This window comes from Pleurodeles waltl, chromosome 2_2 (assembly GCF_031143425.1).
Source record: "Pleurodeles waltl isolate 20211129_DDA chromosome 2_2, aPleWal1.hap1.20221129, whole genome shotgun sequence".
Classification (NCBI taxonomy): Eukaryota; Metazoa; Chordata; class Amphibia; order Caudata; family Salamandridae; genus Pleurodeles; species Pleurodeles waltl.
In genome coordinates, this window is record NC_090439.1 from 311,223,956 (window position 1) to 311,250,182 (window position 26,227).

General features: G+C 44.3%; 1 protein-coding gene across 1 annotated transcript in view; it reads right to left on the bottom strand.

Annotated features, from left to right (window-relative positions):
• The window catches only part of LOC138282357 (potassium voltage-gated channel subfamily G member 2-like), a 913,601-nt gene that overhangs the window by 341,357 nt on the left and 546,017 nt on the right, over positions 1 to 26,227 (bottom strand). The window lies entirely within an intron of this gene.

Below are 26,227 nucleotides of genomic sequence, written 5' to 3' on the forward strand. Positions count from 1 at the left end.
TCCACACCACCCGAAAAGCTCCATCTGATTAAATGCTGACCCGTTGTTTCAGTTATGACCATTAGATCTTTCACCACCCACCTTCAGACCGTTGGCCATGAAGAAGAGCTCTAGCTACATATGATAGCTGCCCAGTTGGGCCCTGCTAACTTTTGCCACAAACCTGCCATATCTTCCCACCAGTCCAGAAGCTGGCATTGGTGACATTCTTAAACAGTGCCAACACACACACCTGACCCACTTGTGCAAGAGTTATGCACTGCTAAGCAAACAAGTGACTCAAAGAAGACACCAGGCAAGAAGTCCTTAGGTGGCCCAATTACCAAGACACCTACCAGGCCTGTGAGCCACTAGACAAGATACCCTCACGTATTGCCAATGGAGATGAATATATGATGTTGAGTTGATGCTCATGCAGCTAGTGGAATTGTGTTAAGTCATCTATGATTCCTATGACTACACATTTTTAAAATAAAATACCATCAACACTTAAATAGCAGTGTTTTCTGTCTTCTCTACATCTCATAAAAACTTGGGGAGCAGCATGGCTCTCGTCCATGAAGCACAGTGAATTTTATGCGAAGCCTAAATTACTTCCTTAAATGCAGAATTTTAAAAGAGGAATGTCCTGTAAAAAGGTTTCGATCTAACCACCACGTGCTACTTTTTTTAGCATTTGTGTATTTTATACACATGTATGGCAAGACATTTGGAATACTGTCGTCCATGTCACCTCTTATTTCTAACCTTGCCATCGAACCTCAATGTAGAATTTCGGCAGACGCTGGCCCAAACTTATCTCGGTGACCACATTAGTCAAATAATGTATTTTTCGGTATTACTTTTTTTCACCGTTACAGCGAATTAACTAAAGCAAAAAAGACCGAAGAGCAGCTTTGGCAAGTCAAGGTACCGCCTTGTCAATCTCATCAGAATGCCACCTGATCAGAAAGACACTGAGCAGAGATCCTCCAACTAGAACCTGATTCGACCTCAAGGGTATATATTTGAGTACTCAGGCAATTAACAAATACAAATGAGAGTGTATATAGCAGATGATAGATAGAAATAAAAAGGATGTCGCCTGGTCAAACGTTTACAAAATATGCGCGTATTCTATTCAAGTGGTGCCTTAACCGGCCACTGATTTTACTCTCGGAGTTGGCTCCTCCTCATCACTTGTGCTCTGCTCGTACCTCTCCCTGGACACTGTGTTCCAGGAGTAAAATTTTTCCAGTTCCAGCCCTGACTGCCTTCAAAGCTCAATTTGTTTTAGCCATGCTCACTATCTTGGAAAGCTGGGTTTAGAAGCAGTTGGCGACCCCACAATAGTCTAGAAAAGTTTTAAAGGATGTCTTAAAACATTTCAAAATCTGCACAGAGGAGTTACCAGCTCCTGATCTTAGAACAGAAAATTAAATCTCGCAATATACAAACAGCACCCATCCAGGAATTATAGTCAGGAAATTCTTCAGAAGTTATTTTCATTAACTGGCAAAGAAGTAGTTGCAAATATGTTTGTACAAATATTGACACGGAGAAACCCTAGCTACATTTTAGTCACAAGAGACTAGATAGTGGATTTCACACACTAGGTCCATGAACCAAACCGAATCTGTTTAGAGAAAATGTCATTTGAAATACATCATAAACATCACATATAACATATGATAATCAATTCAACTTCAATAACCACACCAGTTTATTTAACTCCTTTGCTGCCATGGCCTTTTCCCCCTACTGTGCCAAGCCTTTTTTGGGCTGTTTGGGGCAGTTCGCGCTTAGGCCCTCATAACTCTTTGTCCACATAGGCTACCCATGTCAACTTTGCATCCTTTTTTTTACAACATCCTAGGAATTCTAGAGGTACCCGACATTGTGGGGTCCCCTGAAGGAGACCAAGAAATTATCCAAAATACAGCTGAAACTTCGTTTTAAAAAAAAAATGGGAAAAAAGGGCTGCAGAAGAAGGCATGTGTTTTTTCCCCTGAAAATGGTATCAACAAAGGGTTTGCAGTGCTAAAATCACCAGCTTCTCAGCTTTCAGGAACAGGAATACTTGAATCAGAAAACCCACTTTTCAAACACAATTTTAGCATTTTACTGGGATGTACCCCATTTTTACTATTTTTGTGCTTTCAGCCTCCTTCCAGTTAGTGACGGAAATAGGTGTGAAACCAATGCCTGATCCCAGAAAGCTAAACATGACTGAAAAGTAGAAAAAAAATTGAATTTAGCAAAGGGTAATTTTTGTAGATCCTACAAGGTTTTCCTACAGAAAATAACACCAGAAATAAACAAATATTAAAATTGAGGTGAAAAAAACAGCCTTTTTTTTAAAAGCAATATACCGATACGGCTGCTGGACTCTTCTGGTTGCGGGGATATATAGGGCTTGTAGGTTCATCAAGAACCCTAGGTACACAGAGCCAATAAATGAGCTGCACCTTGCAATGGGTTTTCATTCTTTACCGAGTATACAGCAATTCATTTGCTGAAATATAAAGAGTGAAAAATAGGTATCACGAAAACCTTTGTATTTTCAAAATGGGCACAAGATACGGTGTTGAGAAGCAGTGGTTATTTGCACATCTTTGAATTCTGGGGTGCCCATACTAGCATGTGAATTACAGGGCATTTCTAAAATAGACGTCTTTTTCACACACTGTCTTACATTTGGATGGAAAAATGTAGAGAAAGACAAGGGGAAATAACACCTGTTTTGTTATTCTGTGTTCCCCAAGGTCTTGCGATAAAAATGGTACCTCACTTGCGTGGGTAGGCCTAATGCTCGCGACAGGCAATGCAACGTGGACACATCACATTTTTACATTGAAATCTGACATGTTTTTTGCAAAGTGCCTAGCTGTAGATTTTGGCCTCTAGCTCAGCCGGCACCTAGGTAAACCAACCAAACCTGTGCATTTTTTAAAACTATACACCTAGGGGAATCCAGGATGAGGTGACTTGTGGGGTTCGTACCAGGTTCTGTTACCCAGAATTTGCAAACCTCAAAATGTGGCCAAAACACACTTTCTCATATTTCGGTGACAGAAAGTTCTGGAATCTGAGTGGAGCCACAAATTTCCTTCCACACAGCGTTCCCACAAGTCTCCTGATAAAAATGGTACCTCACTTGTGTGGGTAGGCATAGCCCCGTGACAGGAAATGCCCCAAAACACAACATTGACACATCACATTTTCCCAAAGAAAACAGAACAGTTTTTTGCAAAGTGCCAAGCTGTGGATTTTGGCCTCTAGATCAGCCGGCACCTAGGGAAACCTACCAAACCTGCACCTTTTTAAAAACTAGACACCTAGAGTAATCCAAGATAGGGTGACTTGTGGGGCTCTCACCAGGTTCTGTTACCCAGAATCCTTTGCAAACCTCAAAATTTGGCCAAAAAACACCTTTTCCTCACATTTCAGTGACAGAAAGTTCTGGAATCTGAGAGGAGCCACAAATTTCCTTCCACCCAGCGTTCCCCCTAGTCTCCCGATAAAAATGGTTCCTCACTTGTGTGGGTAGGCCTAGTGCCCACGAAAGGAATTGCCCCAAAACACTATGTGGACACATCAAAGTTATCAAATACTAAACTACCCGTTTTTGCAGGTGGGAACCTGTGTTTTTGTTCCTGGGCTCAGCAGCCATATAGGGAAACCTACCAAACCCAAACATTTCTGAAAACTAGACACCTGAGGAAATCCAAAGAGGTGTGACTTGTGTGGATCCCCCAGTGTTTTCTTACCCAAAATCCTCAGCAAACCTAAAATTTAGCTAAAAAATCAAATTTTTTCGCACATTTCTGTGCTGATCAGCACACCGGGACAAATTTCCTACCAAACAACATTCCCCTCAGTCTCCTCACTTGTGTAGGTGGGCCAAGTACCTGTGACAGAGAAGAGCCAAAAACATGTCGAAATTGAGGGGGGAACCAAAGCGGGTCCAAAAGGGCAGTTTGAAAAAAAAAATTTTTAGAGTGACAGGTGGGGCAGAATTTTTATCGGTATAGATGAGACAATGCTGGGTGGTAGGTATTTTGTGGATTCTTGCAGATTCCGTAAGGTTCCATCACAAAAATGTGGAAAAAAATGTGTGATTTCCAGCAAAGTTGGAGGTTTGCAGGGCATTGTGGGTAAGAAAATGGTGCAGGGTGCATGTGAAGCACACCACCCTGGACACACTCAGATGTTTAGTTTTCAGATGTGTCTAGGTCTTGTGGATTTTTCTACGTGGCAGCGTCCCAAAGTCCAAAAAGTGCAGCCCTCACCATTCCAAGTGTGACGATTTTGAGAGTTAGCCAAGCTCTCATGGCCCAAATGTACAACCAAAACCCAAAATAATCAAATGTCCTCTTGCTTGTCGTGGGATAAGATGTTTTAGTGTCCGGAGGAGAGCTGAAAGATTGTTACCCCCTTCAGTTGGGGTAGGGGCACAACCATGCCCATACTGGTTGGTAGCCACCACCACACTATTTTTTTTTTAATTCCCTGGCATCTAGTAGACTTTCTGCATCCCCAGGTGTGAAGCGGGGGTAATTGCCCCATCTGCCCACTGGTGGGCAGAACAACTTTGGCCCCATTTATTCGGACCATACCCCCACCCTCTTATTTTTAAAACAAAATCTTCCCTGGTCTCTGGTGGGCTTCCTGCCCCCTCTTGGGGGCAGATGGGCCTTCCAAAAATAGGCTGATCTGCCCCCAATGGGGACAGATATGGCCAACAGTAATATGCCCCCATGGGAGCGACCGTTGCTCAAGGGGCTGCCCCCAAAACCAAACACACACATACACACACACACACAACCAATCCCTGGTGCCTAAGTGGTTTCTGCCCCTTGGGGCAGATCAGCCTAATAGAAATAGGCCGATCTGCCCACAAGGGGGGCAGAAATGGCCTAAAAACTCCCCAGGGAGTGACCGTTGCCTAAGGGATTGTTCCCTTTATCAATATAAATAAAAAAATCCCTGGTGTCTAGTGGCTTCTGCCCCCCCTGAGGGCCGATCGGCCTAATTAATATAGGTCAATCTGCCCCTGAGGGGGACAGAAAAGGCCTAGTAAAACAATTGCCCCCCCGGGGAGAGACCCTTGCCTAAAGGGTCGCTCCCCTTCTTAAGATAAAATAAAAAAAAGTCCCTGGTGTCTAGTGGCTTCTGCCCCTCTGGGCGCAGATCGGCTTAATTAATATAAGAAAAGGCCTAATAAAAAATTACAATATAGATTAAATGCCCCCCCCCACTTGGGGAGTGACCCTTGCCCAAGGGGTCCCTCCCTTCTTTGTTTACACAAAGTAAACAAAATGCCTGGTGTCTAGTGGGCATTCCTGCAGCACGATCGCTATGCGATCGCGCTGAAGGAACGCACAGAGAGACATGAAAAGGGAAGGAAAAGCCATTCCTTCCCTTTTCATGCCTCCCCTGCCCCCCCGTACAGAGAAGAAACTAATCAGTTTCTCCTCGGGTCACGCTGGAAGCATTGCTTCCAACGCGACTGGCGTTGACCTCTAATGAGGTCAGCGCTCGTTGGAGGGCTGATGTCATGAGATGTCAATGGGGGACCTGTGGGGCGGAGTCGGGGGTGGAAGGGGAAGCGATTTCCCTTCCAGCCCTGCCCTGGGGGGGGGGGGGAGGCTCTTGAGGGAAGCACCAGCGCTTCCTCTTAGGGCCTATACCAGGACGTAGTGGTTACATCTGTGGCGCCTCAGTGCCGCGCCACCGGACGTAACCACTACGTCTGTGGCAGGTAAGGGGTTAAGAAGGTAATAATGTATTTCCCTATATTAACAATGCTAAAGTCACAAAAATAATTCTCAAACACAAATGATACATATAGAGAAACAACAAAGGCTGATTCGAACGCCGGATATATCTACGTTTAATCAATGCAAAAAGACAAATTATCTCAATGGTTACTACACAAAACCATAGCAACAAAATCTGAGCAAGAGAAAATGAATACATCTGATAATTAATAAGACAAAAATATCAAAGTCAATTCATGAGCAGGTGAGTAACGCCTCACTAACCACTAATTATCATCAACATGTTGAGCTTCATGTAAAAGCTTAGTAACACAAATTTAGAAAAACATCTGACTATGGCGCTATCAAAAATAAGCACCAGTAAATAAGCATTTGAAGCTGGTACCTGAAAAACAAAAGACAATCAATAATTCACAGCTCATACATTTACCAAATCACTATGGTAATCAGCAACAACGTCTACTTCGACAGTGGGACAGCAACATCATGCACCAACATCAGGACAGGAATAGGAAATAAGGGTAGGGGTGATGGTTTAGACTATAAGATACACTAAACCATCTAAGCATAGGTTCAGTATTAAACAGACATAAAGTACCAAAATGTCAATAGACTATCTGGAAAACATGAAATGTCAAAGTGACAGATCATAAAGTAGTAGAATCGCTAGAACTCAGGATACACGAAAATCCCAAAGAAGAATGACCCACGATCAATGGTGACTGAACATTATATTAAATTTGTTAAATGAAAATGATTGGATAAAGCATGAGGTGAGAAAGCTATGACCAATCAGAACATTAAGAGATAACAAAATTATACAATTAGTTTTCTCTAAGCTCTTCTATTTGCTGTTATTTCATTGACAAAATCTAAATGAATACTTTTGTATGCTGTATTTCTTCTTCTTCAGCTTCATCTGTGGATCCATTGTTTCCACTCCACCGGAATACAAAGTCACAGGAAAACAATTACAAAATATATTATCACACCATTTCTTTTCCCTCAAGGAAAGACACACAAGTTAGAAGCATAACTACAAACAATGAAGGTAGTCAAACTACGGAACACACTAGAAACATTTTATACAGCTTGTATTGCACAGTGACCTTGCATCTGCTTCTACTTCAGTCCAGAAGAAGCCACTAAATACACATTTAATTCTACCAATTAGTTTAGTTAAGAAAACACACTCTCTTGTAAAGACAAAATAATTTCATCAGCTTAAGTTATCATGGACAAAATATAGGCCTTACATAACATGGTGGCCATTCATTTAGTCACAATTCTCAGAAGCACAATATTATTATTAAATGAATTCACACATTAATCTGTAAGTATCATTACGTAAAGACTAAACATTTTATCAAGAAAATCTCAGCTCTCACAGACAAACAAGATTATCTGGGATTTGCTTATCTATTGTTATGTGAAACCAGAAGAGTATTTAGATTAAAGTCAAAGAATTGCCACTCTCAATTGATTAACAGGGCCAACACATAAAACTTCAAAAGGGCTAGAACACTCTGGGCCTGATTCAAAAAGGTAAACTTATACTCTTGTGTAAGTTTATTATTGTTTGCTACTCACACAGGAATTTATGAGTAGTATCTTCATGAGTGCGGAGTATCCACTCATAAAAAGACAGGTCTCTATGCTTGCAAAGATACTAGTCTTGAATCCCTTTTTGAATAGCGAACAATCATAAACGTACGCAAAAGTGTAAGTTTACCTTTGTAAACTAGGCCCCCTGTGTCTGAAAACATACCAGCAATAGGAGGTTGCAAACTAATAGGTCTTAGGAGTGGTGTAGCCAGTGCATCATGGGCCCTGGTGCAAGGAAGGAAATGGGACCCTTGTCCGCTGTTTGAACTGTGAAATACAGAAAAATCAGGATTAATTGGACCACACTGCCATTGGTCTTGCTGAACCAATGGAAGCCATGTCTTCTACTTAGGACTTGGAGAAAAATACATCTTCCCTGGTTCACCATAAGGGGAGTTGGCGGACAATGAACACTTAAAGGAGCAGCGCTACTGGTGCAGCCTGGGAGGATCTCCACAGCAAGAGAGGAACATTGCCCACAGTCAGAATGCATTGATTGAGAGATGATCTGGCACACAAAACATGAAGGAGACTGGCTGGGTTCAATGTCATAGTTAGAAACTGGAGGAATAGGTCACACTAGAGCGGAGCTTCAATTTTCAGAATAGGACACCCTCTGTGGTTTTATTAGACAGCTTCTATATCCATCCCCAGAGCTTCTCCTGCTTCTGAGAAATCTGTGACATAAAAGTATGGATCTTTTTATTGGAACACTGTGGGTGAAGACTCTGGAGACCCTTGACTGTGATGGATTATAGTTTCTCTCCTAAGCATAGTAAATCGATGGGCAGAAAGCATGAGACCTTGTACCACAATCACCATGCCTCTTCAACGTCCCAGGAGCTTTGCCACTCTGTGGTTCTAGACGTGGCATCCCCAGGAACTGCCCTGTAAATCCTCACCAGTGCTACCAATTTGTTACTAAGCAGTCAGGCGGAACGCCACAGTAAATGAGAGAACAAGCAAACACAAATTCACTGACACTGTTGAAGACCTAGAAGGTTGTTGGGTATTGCAAAAGAAGCCCATTACAATGATGGGAGTAATCCACCAGTGTCCAAAGCTAGCCTGCAGCTCCCAAAAGTCAGCTACCCAAAGATATACGAAGGAGAGGATCTTGAGCAAGATCCTACCCAAGCTGGGTTTTGTAGTACAGTGTCTTACCAGTAAACAAAGCAGCCTGTGAGTCTACCAACAAGACTGAGACATTAGAAATTGATGATGGCGAAAAATAATTACTCAAGCGTTTAGAAAACAAGTCAAACAGGAGAGGATCAAGACAAGGAGTGAGATATTGGTGTATTCTACTGCTGTAAAACAGACATACTGTTCTATACAGGTAACCCAGTACCTTACGCTTTGGCTTCAGCAATGTGTACAAATGTGAAGTCACAATATTGACCATTCCAAAAAATACATCAAGGAACACATTGCTCTAGAACAACTACAGGACCCAGTGCCTTTTTGTAAACATACCTAGGTAGGCCTATCTTCTTCTTCCACCAACTCAGGTATATAGATATGCACTTGTCAAACTATTCCCGGTGGTAGAATTTGTGGAATGAAACCAGACATTTGTACTGACACGGAGTGTAGGTTTTCTTCCTGTATTTCAACGATTGGATGGGTCAGCAGCTGCAGGTAAGAGGTATGCAGGTCTCTGTACATATCAATGAAGGCCAATAAAAATTCTGAATCTCAGGGGTGCCTAGACTAAAAATGTTAAAGAGCGTATATCCATACAGGTCTCTTGGACTCACCGTGGACACCAACCTCATCCTCAAGAAACACATTGCCAAAAAACAAAGATGACCTGGTACCAACTCTCTGTTCTGAAGAGAGTCAAACAGTTTCTTCCAAAGAGTGAATTCAGGCCAGTATACTCTCAGATCTGGATGGTGGTAATACCCAACTTCATGGCCTCCCAAACTCCACACAGGCACTCCTTAGGGTCATCATACATGCTGCAGCACATCTCATCCAGGGCCTGAAGTAATATGGTCACATTACCCCCACAATGATAGAACTCTGTTGACTCCCCTTGATGCCCACACCCTCTCTGGTGGTTCTTAGTATACCCATAGCTAGGACACCATCAGACTGCAGATCAGTTGTGAAAAAGAGAAAACAGGACAACAGGCCTTTACCATCTTTGCATGCAGGATCTCAAACAATATCCACGTATCCATCAGGATTGCCACAATGCTGCTGTAATGTAGGAAACAGTGGAAGACCTACCTCTTTAAAGAATACTACATCACAATGCATTACACACCCACTGCTCATCTTCTTCGCCTAGCACTCGTTGATTTTATGCTTGCTTTTGACAATGTACAGTACTCTGCTGCATTTTGGCTAGGTTCATGCTATAAATATACCATATACATAATTGCACACATACATATTCACAATGGTGTGGGATCAGGCATATGCATACTATGCAACAGTTTGTTGCTTTGTTACACACATCACACATTTGTGAGTCTATGTAATGTTTGCTCGTTTTCACTCTCTGGGCATGTGACCCGGACATGCATATGTTCGTTTCAATTTACCTTGTAAATGCAGTGTCAGGTCTTTCTTAAAAATAGCTCTGCATACTCCAGCTGGCTTTCAGACAGTCAGCAGCCGTGACAGGCTGTAAAATGAATGAAGTACATAAGAGTGGACCTTTATCTTATTTATGTGCTAAGATGGAGACAGGAGCATGATAGAAAGAGGAAGAATGTGGTAAATGGGAATTGTGAGTCCCAGGGGATTAGTATTAGCCCTTCCAGGGAAGGAAGAAATAGTGATGTATAGACTGAGATTGACGGTTTATATTGTCTCTGAGTAGCAAGCACGTCTAGTGAATACCGAATCTCTTAAGGAATGTGGTGTGCACCGCTAATCCTTGAATTTTTGACACTGCCTGTTAAATACCTATTACAACTCTCCCTAATCCAAAATGCTGAAGCAAAGAATACCATTAGGTAGTTTTGGCATGAAAACCATCAGAGAGGAGGTGGGATTTCCGATTTAAAGCAGCCTCTGCACTCAATACAAAAACAAAATAATTGGTAAAGCCTATAGGTCAGGCCTAGCAAGGTTGTGTTTTTATAATTTACTTTTTTGCAAACATATGCAATAGACATTAAGGCCCATATTTATACTTTTTAATGCAATTGTATTTTGTAAGTTTGTGCTGTTTTTGCATAAAAAACCAGCGCAAATGCAGCGCTAAAAAAGTATAAATATTGGCCTAAATGTGTACACATGAGAAAAAGTAAATAATGCACCATCTAAAAATGGCATCCAAGTTTGCAAACAAAGTAAGAAAATTACCCATTGCAAAAGTAGACTTCACACAAAAGTATTAAATCTCAACTAATACTCAGATATGTGTCTGACCTCACAAATATCAAAAGTGAGCGAGCTAACGGCACCCACGTAAATTAGTGCTCTCGCCACATTTCTTGTATATATTTTTAGGGTCCTCACCACCAGGTACCACCTGTGGCCCGCTTCTTCATTGGACCCACACCCACATCACCTAGTGTGAGTGGGTGGCTACGCATTTCAAAGAGGAGCAATTAGGGATAAAAAAACAAGGGATTTCATGAATTAAAATTCCTCATAGATCCTAAAAGCTATGATTTGATAAATAAGGTCTTGGGCAAGATAAAAACAACGAGATGTCACAAGGATTCTATGGTCCTTGACATCAAAAGTTCAACATGGTTTAGCCATGCAACTGCCTCTAGGGGTCACCGGCTTTCTTCAGGACCAGATTATGTGCAATCTCTGCCTAATATGGTTAAATTTTCCACCCTAATTCATAACATTCATAACTAATTAAAGAGGCATGCACGCAAAACATACAGATCATACTTAGGACCCTTTCCTTGATATGGTCATTCCTGAAAAGAGAGAATATATATGAACGCTAAGGTCATACATTTATCAGACATTCCCTATTGGATGTATATCAACAAGGCCAATATCCCTTTAAAGTTCGGTAAAGCATGCCAACACTTGTGATTCACCCCTTAGTCTGTCAACAGGAGTTCCTTAAAAACTGAAATATGTACAATTAAAATGCACGGTAGACAGATGAGAAAGTAAAGAGTAAATTGTAAAATATGGCAGTATTCACATGCACCTACATAGTGGTAATTGTGTCATGCAACCTACATGGCCTAGCTAGTAGAAAGGCATCATAGGGTTTTGCGGGGGACAGTCCCTGTAGTCAACCACTGCAGAGAATAAACTTTATAAAGTTGTCCTACTATTTGATTGGGGACCAGAGTTGTTAGGCACTTACTTCTTCAAGGGATCATATACGTGGCTTGACCTAAATGTGTCCCTTCTATTCTGCATGTTAGCTTGCCTCGCACTCACTGATGATTTGAAAGCCTCGTGATGCTGCCCTCTCTATTGACGGCTCTGTGAAAAAGCATTGGCCATGCTTCAGAGCAAGGAGGCTGGGAGCTGTGGTCCCTGCGCCTCCCCATTTCAAGGAAGCCTGTCCTCAGCTAAAGAGCAAATTAGTGACTCAAGCATATGTCAACTAACAAAGGGTAATGAGGTCTACGCACTCAGGGGATCTGCTTTTGTGATCTGGGGAGAGGACCACTGGGCTGTCTGTTCCTGCAATGCAGATCAAGTGTGTAGAGAACACAAGAGCGGACAAACGAACTGTCTATTAAAGACATTCATAAAATTGTACTTGTATTTGAATTTGGACTGCAAATGCGGAGCTCCTGTCCTGGACCTGTTTGCATCTCCACAAAAGGCAGTGGTGCCTATTGTATAAAACGGGGCACTGAATCACTGGTCAGGCACACTTTATTTATCTTTTCTCTCCATTTTTCATGTCGTCTTACAACACACACTTCCCTGTGGAAAATTAGCTCAGAGATTGTAGCAATCACACAATCCTTCTACTCTGAAAAGATACAATAGACATAGATGGTTTCGACCAGATAATTTTACCTATAACAAACTTGGTCCTCTCTCTTGTGGTCTTCCTGGGGTTCTACAATTGTGCCAGAATGGTTTCTCCCTAAGGCTTTTAGTGTCATTCCTTTTGAGTCAGTGGACTGCTATCCAGGCACACACAAATCCAAGGGAAGCGCTACCTTTCTTTTATTTTTGTTGTCTCTATGGCTTTTTGGATGGCCAGAATGTTTTTGGAACTTAACTCTGATGACTGAGGTATTAATCATTGGCATTCCACCATCACCTGGTCTATTGACTGGTAGTCTTTATCCGTGGGGCCCTGCCCCATCCTTGTGAGCACAGCAGTAGTGTATCGTTCATCAGCGATGATAAACTAAAATGCACGGCTGGGATTGAAAAGCTCACATTTGCCTGTTTTTTCATCTCCAACTCCTAATAAAAAAACTCTCTCTTTTTGTCCGTCATATTCCCCCATTTTATAGCTATTTGTGCAATAGTGGGCTCTCGAATGAATTAGTGCAAAGCTTTCTATTTGACACTTCCAAAGTACCCGGTGCAAAAACTAAAACTTGTTCAAAAACTGGCAGAGAAACTCTTGCCAGGTCTTCCATGGTGGGGTCTTATTTCTCCAAGCTTAAAGTGCTCCACTGCCTTCCTATTGACAAGTGCACTGTTTTAAAAAAGGCCGGACTAGGAACCAAAAGCAGCCATGGAAATAGTGTTCAAATTAGTCCTGCTCCCTTCCTCCTTGTTGTCATATCTCTTTTTTCTCTCTTTCCTCCCCCTCTCATTCTCTCCTGAAGCCCCTCTCCCTCCTGTTCCTGCTGTGATTATCCAGAGAAGCTGGAGAAAGTGATACAGGGAAACAAAAGGGGATGAACCACTGGTAATTGCTTGGGGTTGCCTTCCAATCCAGTGTTCATTTGCCCACCATGCCATCTCAGTTCGGAACCAGCCAGTCCAGTCACGGATTGCTTGTGTTCCCGTTCAGATAGGACCTGGCCTGGCAGCTCAGGCTGGACTGCTCCCATTGCAATTGGTCTAAGACTGAATTGCATAACGCTGGGTCCAAACTGAGGTGGCATATTGTGCAAAATAACGATTGACTAAGATTGGGCCCAGAGCCAATACCAGTGGCTAAGGTTAATTCAAGCAGTGCATCCATCACGTTTTTGGATTTTTAAAAGTGACAGTGGCACCAGCAGTGGACCACCCGCCCTAAAAACCGGTCGCCAAAGGCTTCAGCCCACAGAGGAAATGCCTGGTGATAAAAAGAGTCAGTCCGGGCCTTGCGTTCAACAGCCTTTGCATCTGCACCAAAGACATCTACGCCCAAAGCCCTCTTTCAATGGCAGGTTCCCCCCAGATTTGCAGCAGCATGGCTTGTGGTATTTTGCCTTGGTAGTGGCAGGTATATGACATTCTCTCCATCTTTCATTACTGCTCATATCTCGTCGTCTGAATTGTGTAAAATCTATAAAATCCTTGAAAACGTTATTACTTCCCGATTAGCGTTCGTTACCACAGGACTCCCTGCTCTGCGTTTACCTCCTGGTGTCTGGTGTTTGGTCATACGCTTCACCTGATGAAGATGATGATGACCTCTTATGGCTAGATTGTTCCTTTCCCTCACGATGTCTGCTCTGCCCCCAAATTTGCTGTTCACCCTGTGACTTTCCGTTCACAGCCGGGGTTATTGCAGTCCTACCAACGGAGTCCATATACATAAAATATTGACTTTAAATGTACTTTTCATGGCAGCGATTGATTTAGCTGGACATCGGAGAGATTTGGGTGCACTAAAAATTCAGGACACTTTTTTGGTTATATGCCAGGATTCTTTGATGTGCCGTACTAAGGGCCAGATGTAGGAAGCATTTTGCATGGTGCAAACTGCGAAAATCGCAGTTTGCGCCATGCAAAATGCTCATTGCGATGCTCATTCACAATTTGCGAGTCAGTACCGATTCGCAAATTGTGAATGCGACTCGCAAATAGGAAGGAGTGTCCCCTTCCTATTTGCGACTCGCATCGCAATGCTAAATTGCTTTGTGACCACAAATGCGGTCGCAAAGCAATTCGCAGTTACCACCAGTGTCACACTGCTGGCAACCCATTCGCAAAAGAGAAGGGGTCCCCATGGGACCCCTTTCCCCTTGTGAATGTTGCCAAAAAGGTTTTTTCAGAGCAGGCAGTGGTCCAATGGACCACTGCCTACTCTGAAAAAACGAAACCAAATGGTTTCGTTATTTTTTTATTTTGCAAAAAAAAAAAAACTGCTTTATTTAAAAAGCAGTCACAGACATGGAGGTCTGCTGTCTTCAGCAGGCAACCATCCCTGTGAGTGCAGGGACTCGCTATGGGGTCGCAAAATGCGACCCACCTCATTAATATTAATGAGGTGGGTCTTTGCGACCCCATAGCGAATCACAGACGGTGTCTGAGAAACTGTTCTGCCTCCGATTTTGCGAAACGGAAATTGCGAGTCGCACCGACTCGCAATTTCTGATTCGCAAAATCGGAACTTCCTACATCTGGCCCTAAGTGTATTAAATCCTCTCTGTCAACTGTGCCGGTTAATAATCATTTTATAACCTCAAGCTACTTACTATCTGTTGAATTGCGTGGGAACGTTTTCTTATTGGGTACACAGAAAAAGCAGACGGGGAAAAATGTGTAGATTAGGGAACTTAATTGGACCCTTTTCTTTGATGCTGAGGTGTCTTTCAGACAACGACTGCCATGGTCCTGGTTAGCATGCCGCATAATGCACGTCTGGGCCAATTATAGCTCACTGACTCACTCACAAAATAATAAAATTGTTTTTTACCGATACAATTTATCGATCACAGAATTAATTTACCTAGAGTACCTGTCATGGCCCTTTAACGAATTTGTGACAGATTATGAGCCATGCAGTGGTATGTAAATCCAGTTTCAGGTTAACCCTTTGGAGAAAGGGGTTAGAAGCTCGAAGCCTGCTATTGAATGAAAACAAAATAAGCCAATTAGTTCCTTATGTTTGGCTAGTGTCGTGAAACGCCCTGTCCCCTTGTCATCTGAGACTTATTTTGGAAGGGGAAAACAAGTCCGGTCGATAGTCAGCAAGGGCAATGTAAAACAAAAGGGTCACAAGAAGAAATCAACCAACATGTTCTAGTTTTCACTAAAGAAATGTTCTTTCAGGGCGACCTGGGCTTGGAGTGGTGTCACTGCCCTCCACTTAAAATGGAAATTTATACAATGTGAATCTGACCACAAGGCAAGCTGAGCGCAGTATAGAGGTGGGTGTACCACCACTATGTATCACCTGCGATATATATCGAATGACTAAAATATTTCATCGGATATACCAACCTAACCACTGCATCGCAAGGTAACTTTAGCTCAGTAGATGTGGAGGCAGTAGCATAGCAATCATAACATGTGCCCTGGTGCAAGTACGGAGAATTACCCCTTTGACTCCTGTTGATGTAGTAAAATACAGCAATTACCAGGGTTTACTGAGCCCTCAGGGTACTGGGACCTGGTGCCACTGCACCTGCTGAACCAGTGGTATCCATGTCCCTGTGTGAAGGCAGGAATAGTAATTATGTTTTAACGTGATGATGTAGTAGTAGGCGATATGGTGGATGCAGGGGCTTAGTTTCCATTGGTGCAGCAGGTGCGTGGCACTAGGGACAGAGGCCTGAGGTGCCTACTGAACCATGATTATTGCTGTATTTTATAATCGAGACAGCAGGTGGGGGGCATTCCCTTCCCTGAACCAGGGTACATGGGACACTGGCTATGCAACCTGGATATAGGCCCTCATTATGGACTTGGCGGTCTGGGCCGCCATGCCGGCGGTGGCGGGAAATCCCCCCATCTGACATGGCGGCCCAGACCGCCACATAATGATGACAGGGAGGGCCGCCATAGGCGGCCATCCTCCACTGCCAGGCTGCCTCCGACAGGCAGCCTGGCGGTGTACGGCATAATTATTCGACGGGGCAGCACTGCTGCCCCTCAGATAACGATCCCAATTCCCCCAGCCTTTCCCTAGCGGGTTTCCCTGGCAGGGAAAGGCTGGCGGAAGGGGTGCTCTGTGGCCCCCCTGGGGGCCTCTGCACTGCCCATGCACTTGGCATGGGCAGTGCAGGGGCCCCTGTGCAGTGCCCCATTGCGCAAGTCACGGCCCGATTTACAGGCAGTGATCTGCGCGACGGGTGCAGCTGCCCCCGCCGCACAGAGGCATTGACGGCGGCTCCATGTGGAGCTGCCAGCAATGTCCCGGCCAGGCATTCTGCTGGGCCGGCGGGTGGAAACAATGTTTCCGCCCACCGGCCCAGCAGAATGTTTATTATACGGCTGGTGGGTTCCCAGGGGGGGCTGGCGGTCACTAGAAAGACTGCCAGCATGAACACAGCAGTGAAAACTGCCGTGTTCATAATGACCCCCATAGTGTCATGCAACCAAACGTTAGTGATTTAGGTGGCTACTATGGGTGTGAGTGAAATGGGAAGGGATTCTGGCAGAATGGAGAGATTATCAGATGGAATCCATCATCTGCAGTGTCTGAGGGTAAAATACTTTCTTCTTACACAGTGTGCATTTATGTGGGAATTATTTTGTATTGGCTGGGCCTGGCTTCATGTAAGAATGGGTCTCGACAGCCACAGCTGCAATCAAAGTAGACAGTGAACCTAACCAAGAAATAGCAGTCATATGATAAACTACACTTTTCCAGGACATTCCCAGCCCAATAACTTTTTTTTGTCAGGCTTTATTTGAGGAACCTTAGATCCTTCAGAAGGGGTGCCAAATGTTGGGGCATGGGCCTAACCTAAGCCGGACTTTTGTGAGACCCACAGAGGATACTACGTGCAATGAATCTAAAAAGAACTAATTTACATTGTGGCTACTCTGAAAAAGTGAGAAAGATTTGGCCGCCCGGGACTCACAAGCAACACCACTGGCCGAGATGCATAGTCTTGCCACCTAATTTTATTTGTCAGGGCAATATTTTACCAGTTAGAATTTACTGTTTTAAGTCATTTAAGCAAGTGTTTTAGTATATTTTGTCCAGTGAAAGCAAATCAATATTACAACTCTCATAACACACTGGGTTATTGCATGAAAGCTAAAAACTGGAAACATTATGATCTGATAACATGACGCTAACTGACAGCACCAAAGATGAAAAAAATTCAAGAGAGAAACAGAGCTGAACTGCATGCTTGACACTGGGAAGTAATGAGAGATGTCACAACAGGCACGTATACCAACACAGAAAGGGTTTGCAGAACCCAGTATAAGTGGACAAGCAATGCATACGAAAGCTGCTCTATCTGAACCTATACTTATATAAAATATCAGAAACAACATCAGGAAAGCCATAGAAACAGAAGTTACCAGCAGTTTGCAAGTTGGAATGGCGTTGCCTACATCTCCCCAAAGGAAGACAAAGGTCACAGGCAAAATTTTACCAAAACCTAAAAGGCTACATCAATTGATTGCTTATACGTAAGGGCATTGGAATAATGTAGCATTCCACCTCTTTCATCTGCTGGTTCAGCTCATACGTGCGTGTAAGCTCCCTTTGCATTGGGATGGGCCAGAAGTTTGTGATGAATGCATTGTCACTGAGGTGGAGACCTTCATTTCTCAGGGAGGTTGGGTCTATGAGGCCATTTATACCCATTAGATGACCAAGTAGGTATAATCCTAAAATCGATGCAAGGCCTTTTCTAGCTCTGAGTGGAGTTAATCATTTAGTAACCACGTGTTCTCTTGAGACTGGTATTCTTTGTAATTGTCTAGACTATCTCAGTGATGGTTGGCAATTTTAATATGCAATCTAAACCACAGGTCCATTAAGGAGGACCACAAGTCTATTAAGGAGGAGTTGAGGCCCATATACTAAATTGCATGTTCCATGTGGAGTCAAGGACCACAGAAGACTGTGGACAAATTGTGGACAATCTAGTTCCACACGGTTACAAGATTGCCCTAAAGAGTGGTGCATGAAGAAGAGAATGCACACAGTAAATCCATTACGTTGTGAATCATACGTTATAACTAAACTTAATCATAGTGCTGAATCTATTTGCCAGTTATCACAAATTGTTTTTCTGATTGGCAAAGGTATGCATTCTATTCAAGCAGGAACCACAATCCTAGTTATGGCAAGTCACTAACACACCCTAAATTAATCTGTGCTCAAACAATCAATCAATAAATCAAGATTTATATAGCATTGCTACTTCACCTGTGAGGGTCTTGAGGAGCTGAGAGGATTTGCTGCTGGATCACACTACCTGTTCCTGTTGGTTGGACATCCAGGTCTCGAGGTCCTTTGTGAACTGTTGGAGTGATAGTGAGGCTCTGAGGTGCAGGGAGAGCAGATGCGCTGAGTGACTGCCAAGGAGAGGGATCAGGAATGGTGTTCTATGGTTGGTTGGTGGAAAGTCACAATATTGTTGAGGTAGTCTGGTCCTTGTGTAGTGCCTTGTAAGCATGGGTGAGCAGCTTGAACTGGCATCTTTTTGAGATGGGTAGCCAGTGGAGTTTCCTGAAGTGATGGATGATGTGCGCCTGTTTTGGTAGGTTGAGGATAAATCTGGCTGCTGTGTTCTGGATGTTCTGGAGTATACTCATGGGTTGGACTGTAATTCCTAAGTAGAGGGAGTTGCCGTAGTCAAGTCTGCTGGTGATAAGGGTTTGCATGACAGTTCGCCTGGTGTTGGGTGAGAGCCATCTGAAGACCTTCCTGAGCATTCAGAGGGTGAGGAAGCAGCCAGAGGAGACAGTGCTGACCTGTTTCTTTATGGATAGCTGGCTGTCAGTGATGATGCCAAGGTTGCAGGCATGTTCCAAAGGTTTGGAGATGGAGCCCAGCTCGGGTGGCCACCATTCGTTGTTCCATTGGGTGTCCTTGCCTTTCCTAAAGATGAATACTTCTGTCTTGTCTGTGTTGAGTTTGAGACAGTCGTTCTTCGGCCAGCAGGCCACCTCCTTTATGCATTTTTTTAAACCTGTCTTTGATGGTCATTGGGTCATTTGCCAGGGAAAGGATGAGTTGCATGTCATTGGTGTAGGAGATGATGTTGAGTCCGTGGCTCCTGACGATGTTGGGCAGAGGTGCCATGTATATGCTGAATAGGTTTGGGCTGAGGGGTGAGCTTTGAGGCACACTGCAGGTGATGTTCTTAGGGGTCAGGGAGTAAGGGGGATGATGATCTCCTGTGTAATTTCTGTGAAGTAGGAAGCTATCCTCTTGAGAGCTGCCTCTTGGATTCCGATCTGGTGGAGTCTGTTGATCAGTGTGTGGTGGGATACAATGTCAAAGGCTGCTGAGTGGTCGAGGAGGATGAGTGCTGCTGTTTCTACGTGATCTAGCATCATTCTGGTGTCGTCCATGGCTATGACTGGAGCTGTCTCGGTGCTGTGCTTTCCTCTGCAGCCGTCTTGAGATGGGTTCAAAAGGTTGTGGTTTTCCAGGTGTCTGATTAGCTGGATGTTGATGACTTTCTCATTGGTCTTGGCTGGAAAGGGAAGCAGGGAGATAGGTCAGTAGTTTTTGATGTCTCTGGGGTCTACAGATGTTGTTTTCATCAGCGGCTTCACGTTAGTGTGTTTCCATTTCCCGGGAAAGTGAGCCGTAGTGATGGGGGAGTTGAAAACCTTGGCGAGTTCTGTGCTGATCTGTTGATTGCTGAGGTTGAAAGTGTAGTGGGGGCAGGGGTCTGCTGAGGCTCCGGAGTGTATGGATCTCATGATGGATTCTGTTTTGTTCACGGCGAGGGTGTCCCATGAGGTGAGCTGGTGTGGGTGGGAATAGTTCAGTGTGGGACAGTTTAAGTCATCCTCGGTGGGGCCTGGGGTGCGAAGTCTTGGTAGATGGTTTTGATTTTGTTGTAGAAAAAGTCTGAGAGGGAGTCGCAGAGGGCTTCTGAGGGTGTGATGGCATTTTTGGTTGCTGAGGAGTTGGTGAACTCCGTGACTATGTTGAATAGGTCCTTGCTGGTGTTGGAATTGCCAATAATGTGGGTGGCTATGGCAGTTTTCTTGGTGTTTTCAGGAAGTGGTGGTAGCAGTTGAGGGTGTCATTGAATCATTTCCTGTCTTCGAGGGTCTTATTGGCACACCATCTTCGTTCCTTCTGTCTGTAGTCATGTTTCTGTGCTTTAAGTTCTTTCATGAAACAGTTGGGGTCTCTTGTTCAGTTCTTGGGGGTATGTGGGTTTCCTTGGTGCAACTTTGTCGGCACTCGCCATGATCCAGTTCTCAAAGTTTTCTGCCGCTTGTTCGGTGTCTTCGGTGCTGGTGGGTATGCAGGAGTTGAGTGCATTGGTCCATTGTTGTTCTGAGACCTTTGACCAACTGCATCGTGTTTTGCTTGCAGGGGAGGCGGGTATGATGGGAGGGTTCCAAGATGGTGAAATAGATGCAGTGTTGATCGGTCCAGGTAAGCTCCTTGGTGTGGGTGTATGTTACTCTGTTGCTTGCTGAGAAGATGCGTCAAATGTGTGTCTTGCGGTGTGCGTGGGGTCAGTGACAAGCTGCTTGAGTCTGTGGTTGGCTATGCTTTCTAGGAGATCTTTGGTGTTCTCAAGGTCAAAGTTGAGGTCTCCTAGGAAAATGTATATATTCAAGTCAATGGCGAAAGGGGTGATGAAGCAAAACACAAACGCTGTGGGATAGCGTAACTGATTTGGGTTTAATCCATCCATTATTTTGCTCACCATACCACCCCAGTTTGAACCCAGCCATATGCAAATCAGTCTCGACCCTGTTCCTCAAGGGAACAGTCCAGCCCGAACTGCCAGGCCAGGTTCTCCCTGGACCGGAAACAAGCATCCTGGGACTGGTTTCAGGGTTTCACCCCTCATCAGCCAGGCTAGCTTGAATCCAGTGGCACAGTGAGCCCGGGACCCACGTCTGGGCATACCCGGTGCACTTAGGGCGGCAAAAGCAAAGCAAAACACAAACGCTGTGGGATAGCGTAACTGGATGGACGGAATGCGGAATCAATCAAACATTCACCCCAGTCACAGAAAGGGGTGATGAAGTCTGGAATTATGTTGCAAAAAGTCGGGTGGGTTCCTGAGGGTCTGTAGGCGAGGGTATCTCTGATGGTGGTTTTTCTGTTAGTATGGAGTAGGAAGTGGAGGTGCTCCATGAAGGGGGTAGAGACATCTGTGGTGGTTAAGCATTCAAGGTTCTCTTTGTAGATCATGGCAATGCCTCTGCTGCTGCTGTTGGATCAGTTCTGGTGAGAAATCTGGTATCCTATGGGGGTGGCTGTTGCAATGTCGGGGGCAGAAGACGGGTTCGGCCAGGTCTCTCTGATGAAAACTATGTTGGGGAAGTTTGTTGTGATGATATAATATCCCAGATTTCTGTGGCATGCTTTCTGAGTGAATGTGAGTTGAGCAGCAGGCAGTTGATCTTTCCAGTGGTACTGGTGTTGGCCTTGTTGGTGGCTGATTGGTGAGTATGGGTGGTATCTTGGGTGACGCAATTGAAGTGGCAGTTCCAGTTGGAGAAGGGACCTTCGGTGCTCTTGGGGAGGCATTTGTGCAGTTGTTGTTTTCCTGGTGTCCATTGTTCAGGGTTTGGAAGTTCAACCAAGGTGAAGCAGATGCGGTCTGTGGGGGATGGGGTCCTGTCGCTGGGTGTGTTCCAGATTCATGTGCGTCGTGTCTTCTGCATGCGACCCTGGCCTGGTTTTGCTGTGGCCTACATGCTATGGTAAGATGGGGAGCAGGCGAGTGTGACTGGGGGAGGGGCAGAAGGCCTCTGAGGGCAGCTCAAACAGAGGGGGAGCTAGAGTCAAGCACAGGGGGTACAGTCTGAAGGGAGAAGGAGGGGGTAGCACTGAAGGTGCAGCGGGCAGGAGATGGATACTGGGGCGGGCACTACATGGAGGCTGGCTGGTGAGGCAGAGGGCAAACGCTAGTGCTGGCATAGCAAGGAAGGGCTGGACAGTGAAGAGGAGGGCAGCCTTACCTGAATCTGTGGTAAAAGAGGGGTGGCCCAGCCTTTTCTGGGCTCTGATGGGCACGGATAAGCCTGCCCATGGCCTGGGCTTTACCCAGGCACCGTCCGTGCACGTCTCGCGATGGGGAAGGTAGCGCCTGGCTATGAGTGGGCTGAGGTGAGAAAACCAGCTGCAGGTTGCCTCGCAGTAGTGGGGGCTGCTGGGAGGTGTAGTCCTGGGGGAGGGTCTCAGCAGTCCTGCGATGTGGTATGTGGCACCGCCAATGAGTGGGCTGAGGTGGGAAAACCAGCTGCAGGTTGCCTCCCAGTAGTGGAGGCTGTTGGGAGATATAAGCCTGGTGGAAATGTCTAGGCAGTTCACCCCTAGTAGCCTGGCACAGAGCAGTCAGGCTCAACGTGATAGGCAATGTGTTAAGTAGTTGGCCAACACTTCAAAGAGTAAAACTGTGAAAAGACCACACAAAAGGATGGTTAGAAAAATAGAGCTTAATGTACTGAGCAAAGCGACAAAAATCCAACAAGTAGAACTTGAGATCTGAACTTTTAAAGAATAAACTAAATTGTAGTGCTTAAAAGCATAAAGCATCAACCTGGCCTATCGGGTCCCACTGGACCGGGTCAAATCTGAAATTTCAGGCCAACTGAAATGGAGTGGGGGTGGGATATAAGGACCAGTTGTGGCCCTTCAAAAAGTACCTTGGTTGCGTTGATGTCGAGGAAGATGCAAGGAGCAGGGGATGAGTCGGTTCCTAGCTGTACAAACACAAAAATGTATCACAACTGGTGGTGTTGCGCCAAAGGTGATGCAATGTCTCTGATCCTCACAGCAACTGCAGTGCATCAGTGGCGATACTCAGGTTCCAAGCGGTGCAATGGCATCAATGCGTGGATTCTGGACTACAACAGCTATTTATACCCTTTTCCAAGGGCCCAGAACTGGATTGGCACCATTTGGCATAGGAAGACTCTCAGATGGGGGCCCAGGACTAGATTGGCATCACTTGGCAGAGCAAGACTTACGGATGGCAGAGTCTAGGTGCTGTAGGTCATGAGTTTGAAGTCGTTTGAGTCCCTGAGACTTCAGAGGACTAGCTGGCAAGCCAGCAAGCCCTCGGAATCACTCTGGTTCTGAGTTCAAGGGATAAGGGTCCATTCCTTCTCACCCTGCCAAGGAGGGCAGCAGGCAGCAGGTCAGCACATAAAGAAAGCTGTTCTTTAAGAGCAACAGCCCAGAAGAGCAGCAGTCCTTGTAGCAGCACACAGTCCTTCTTCCTATGAGAGTATCCACAGGTCCAGAAGTGTACTGAAGTGGTAGGGTCAGAAGTTCAGTTTTTATACCCAGTGGTGCCTTTGAAGTTATGGAGACTTAAAAGAAGGACTTTGAAGTGCACAGAGCTCCTTCCTTCCTGCCTGCCATGGCTCCAGTCTCACTACAGGGAGTTAAGCAGTTCTTTGTTTGGGGATAGGACATAGCCTATTCAGGTCTAAGTGTGAGGCTGTGCCCAGCTCATCCCCCCCCATCCTGGCCAGGATGGCCCATCTGGATGTTGACAGCCCATCAATCACACCTAAGCTCCCTTTGTGTGTGGCTGTCTAGAGGGAATGCAAAAGGCCCAGCTGTCACCCCACCTCAGATGCGTATTGGAGATATGCTGCAGGCACATTGGGATAACAACAACTTTCTAAAAGTTGCATTTTTAAAATTGTAGCCATAAATCCGACTTTAACATTAAAGAGAAGTTATCATTACAATTTAATAGGTACTAAACATGGCAGGTATGCCCCTTCCCAATCAGTATATCTCCTGCCTTTTAATAGCATAGCACCCTGCCCTATGGGCTACTTAGGGCCTACTTTACAGGTGACATTTATGTAATAAAACGGGAGTTTAAAGCTTGGCAAGGAATTTAGATGCCAGGTTGACATGGCAATGTAACACTGCATTCAGGCCGCAATGGCAGACCTGGGACATGTTTTAAAGAGCTACATAAGTGGGTGCCCCAAGCAGTGCTGCAGACCCACTAGTAGCATTTCTGGAACTGGCCCTGGGCACATGAAGTGCACTTTACTAGGGACTTATATGTAAATTGTATAAGCCAATTAGGTAAATACCAATTAAACCATGATTTAGGGAGTGAGCACATGGACTTTAGCACTGGTCATCAGTTGTACAGTGCTCAGAGTCCTAAGCATAACAAAAAGAAATCAGTAAACTATGAGGCAAGCAGGCAAAACATTTGGGGGAAGACCACCTTAAGGTTGGTAGGTTTAACACTAATCATAGCTCTTTCTCAGCACGTTTAAGGTTTTCCATCTGATGACATTACATGTGGCAACAAACCCTCTGACCTGGTAGCACATTTACCTGTTTATTGATCTTAACTGAGCAACAGTCCTGTGAGGCGCTGTCTGGCCTTCCTACACCAGCTGAGAATGTGAAAGATCTACATGTTCTTCAAAAAGTGTGAGGACATACTGATAATAAGGCTCATAACTGCATATTTATATTCAACATTGAAGAAGAGAACATTAATCCACGTTCCATTGCCCTTGTAGATGGCTCAACACCATGTCATGAACTTCTTCTTCCCAGTTCCCTCTATAGGCAAAGACAAAGCCCCAACCTCTTTGTTCTAAAGTGAGCATGTTTACTGTGGCTCTAGCCAAGCATTTGTACCAGAGACCTCTTTCGCTATCTAACCTTTCCCTACTTTAGAAATGTGCTTGATTGTTTAGCTGATTTATGGATTAGCTAACGAAATCCATATCTCTTAACCCTTGTAAAAAATTCCTGTAAATCTATCAAATGACGATGTTTGGACAAAATATGGAGTCCAAAATATTGTGTGGACAAAATATTGTGTCAAGAATATTGTGGATGTAAGTTTCTGTGTGCATGTAAAGCTTTACTATGCTTAATTTCACAAATATGTACATTGAGGATACCTATACCTATATATATATATATATATATATATATATATATATATATATATATATATATATATATATATATATATATATATATGTTCAAGGTATGTAGGTGTGGAGCTAAGAATAGAAAATCTATATTCACCTCTTTGCACTTACCTTCTCGATATTTTGATCATCAATATCTTTGGCACAATATTCTGTTCACATGAGATTTCTTTCCTCGATATTGTGTCAGTGATCCCAACTGATAGCCTTGACCCCTCCAAGTGTAAAAAGATAACCCAAGAAAGCATATTCATACAAAACAAATGCAATCCCAAAAACAGGCCGCCTCAGGTACCTGACAGGATTTACAACCCTTATTCCTGAAAAGACCTAATATTGCCAGCAAACGGGACCGCTAATCTCCTGTAGAATAGGTCTTGCAAACACAATATGGGCTAAGGAACCCACCCACCACTCAGTTCACCGTAAACAATGCACGATATGTCTGACACAACCAGCAATGGTTTGGGCGTGTTAACCTGTGCGTGCATGGCAGTATAGCCAGAAATGTCCAAGAACACAAGGCTATCCCTAATATTACGAATGCTGTAATTTCTCTATATTGGCATACTTTCCACATTAATTAGGGCATCTTCAGCTGAATATAACATTCCACAAGTGCTGCTTTTATGAATCATGATTGGAATTTAATGTTTACTGAGCTCCCATTTTCCACCCATAGCTTCGAGTTAGCTGCAAACAATGTATTACAAATTAAACCAATCATACTTGTTTTTTCTTAAAATGCTTTATTTGATGGTTCTTAGGAATGAAACAAACTGCAAAGTTTGGAAAACACTCTGTTCTTCACAAACAATAAATAATTCCCCATGCTCTTATTACTATGTCTACATTTGTTGCTCCTGTAGGCTTTGTGCCTTAGACACGCACACGCCGCTCCCCAGCTGACCACTTTAGGGCTGCGAACCCATGATCTGGCATCCAGAAATGGCCAC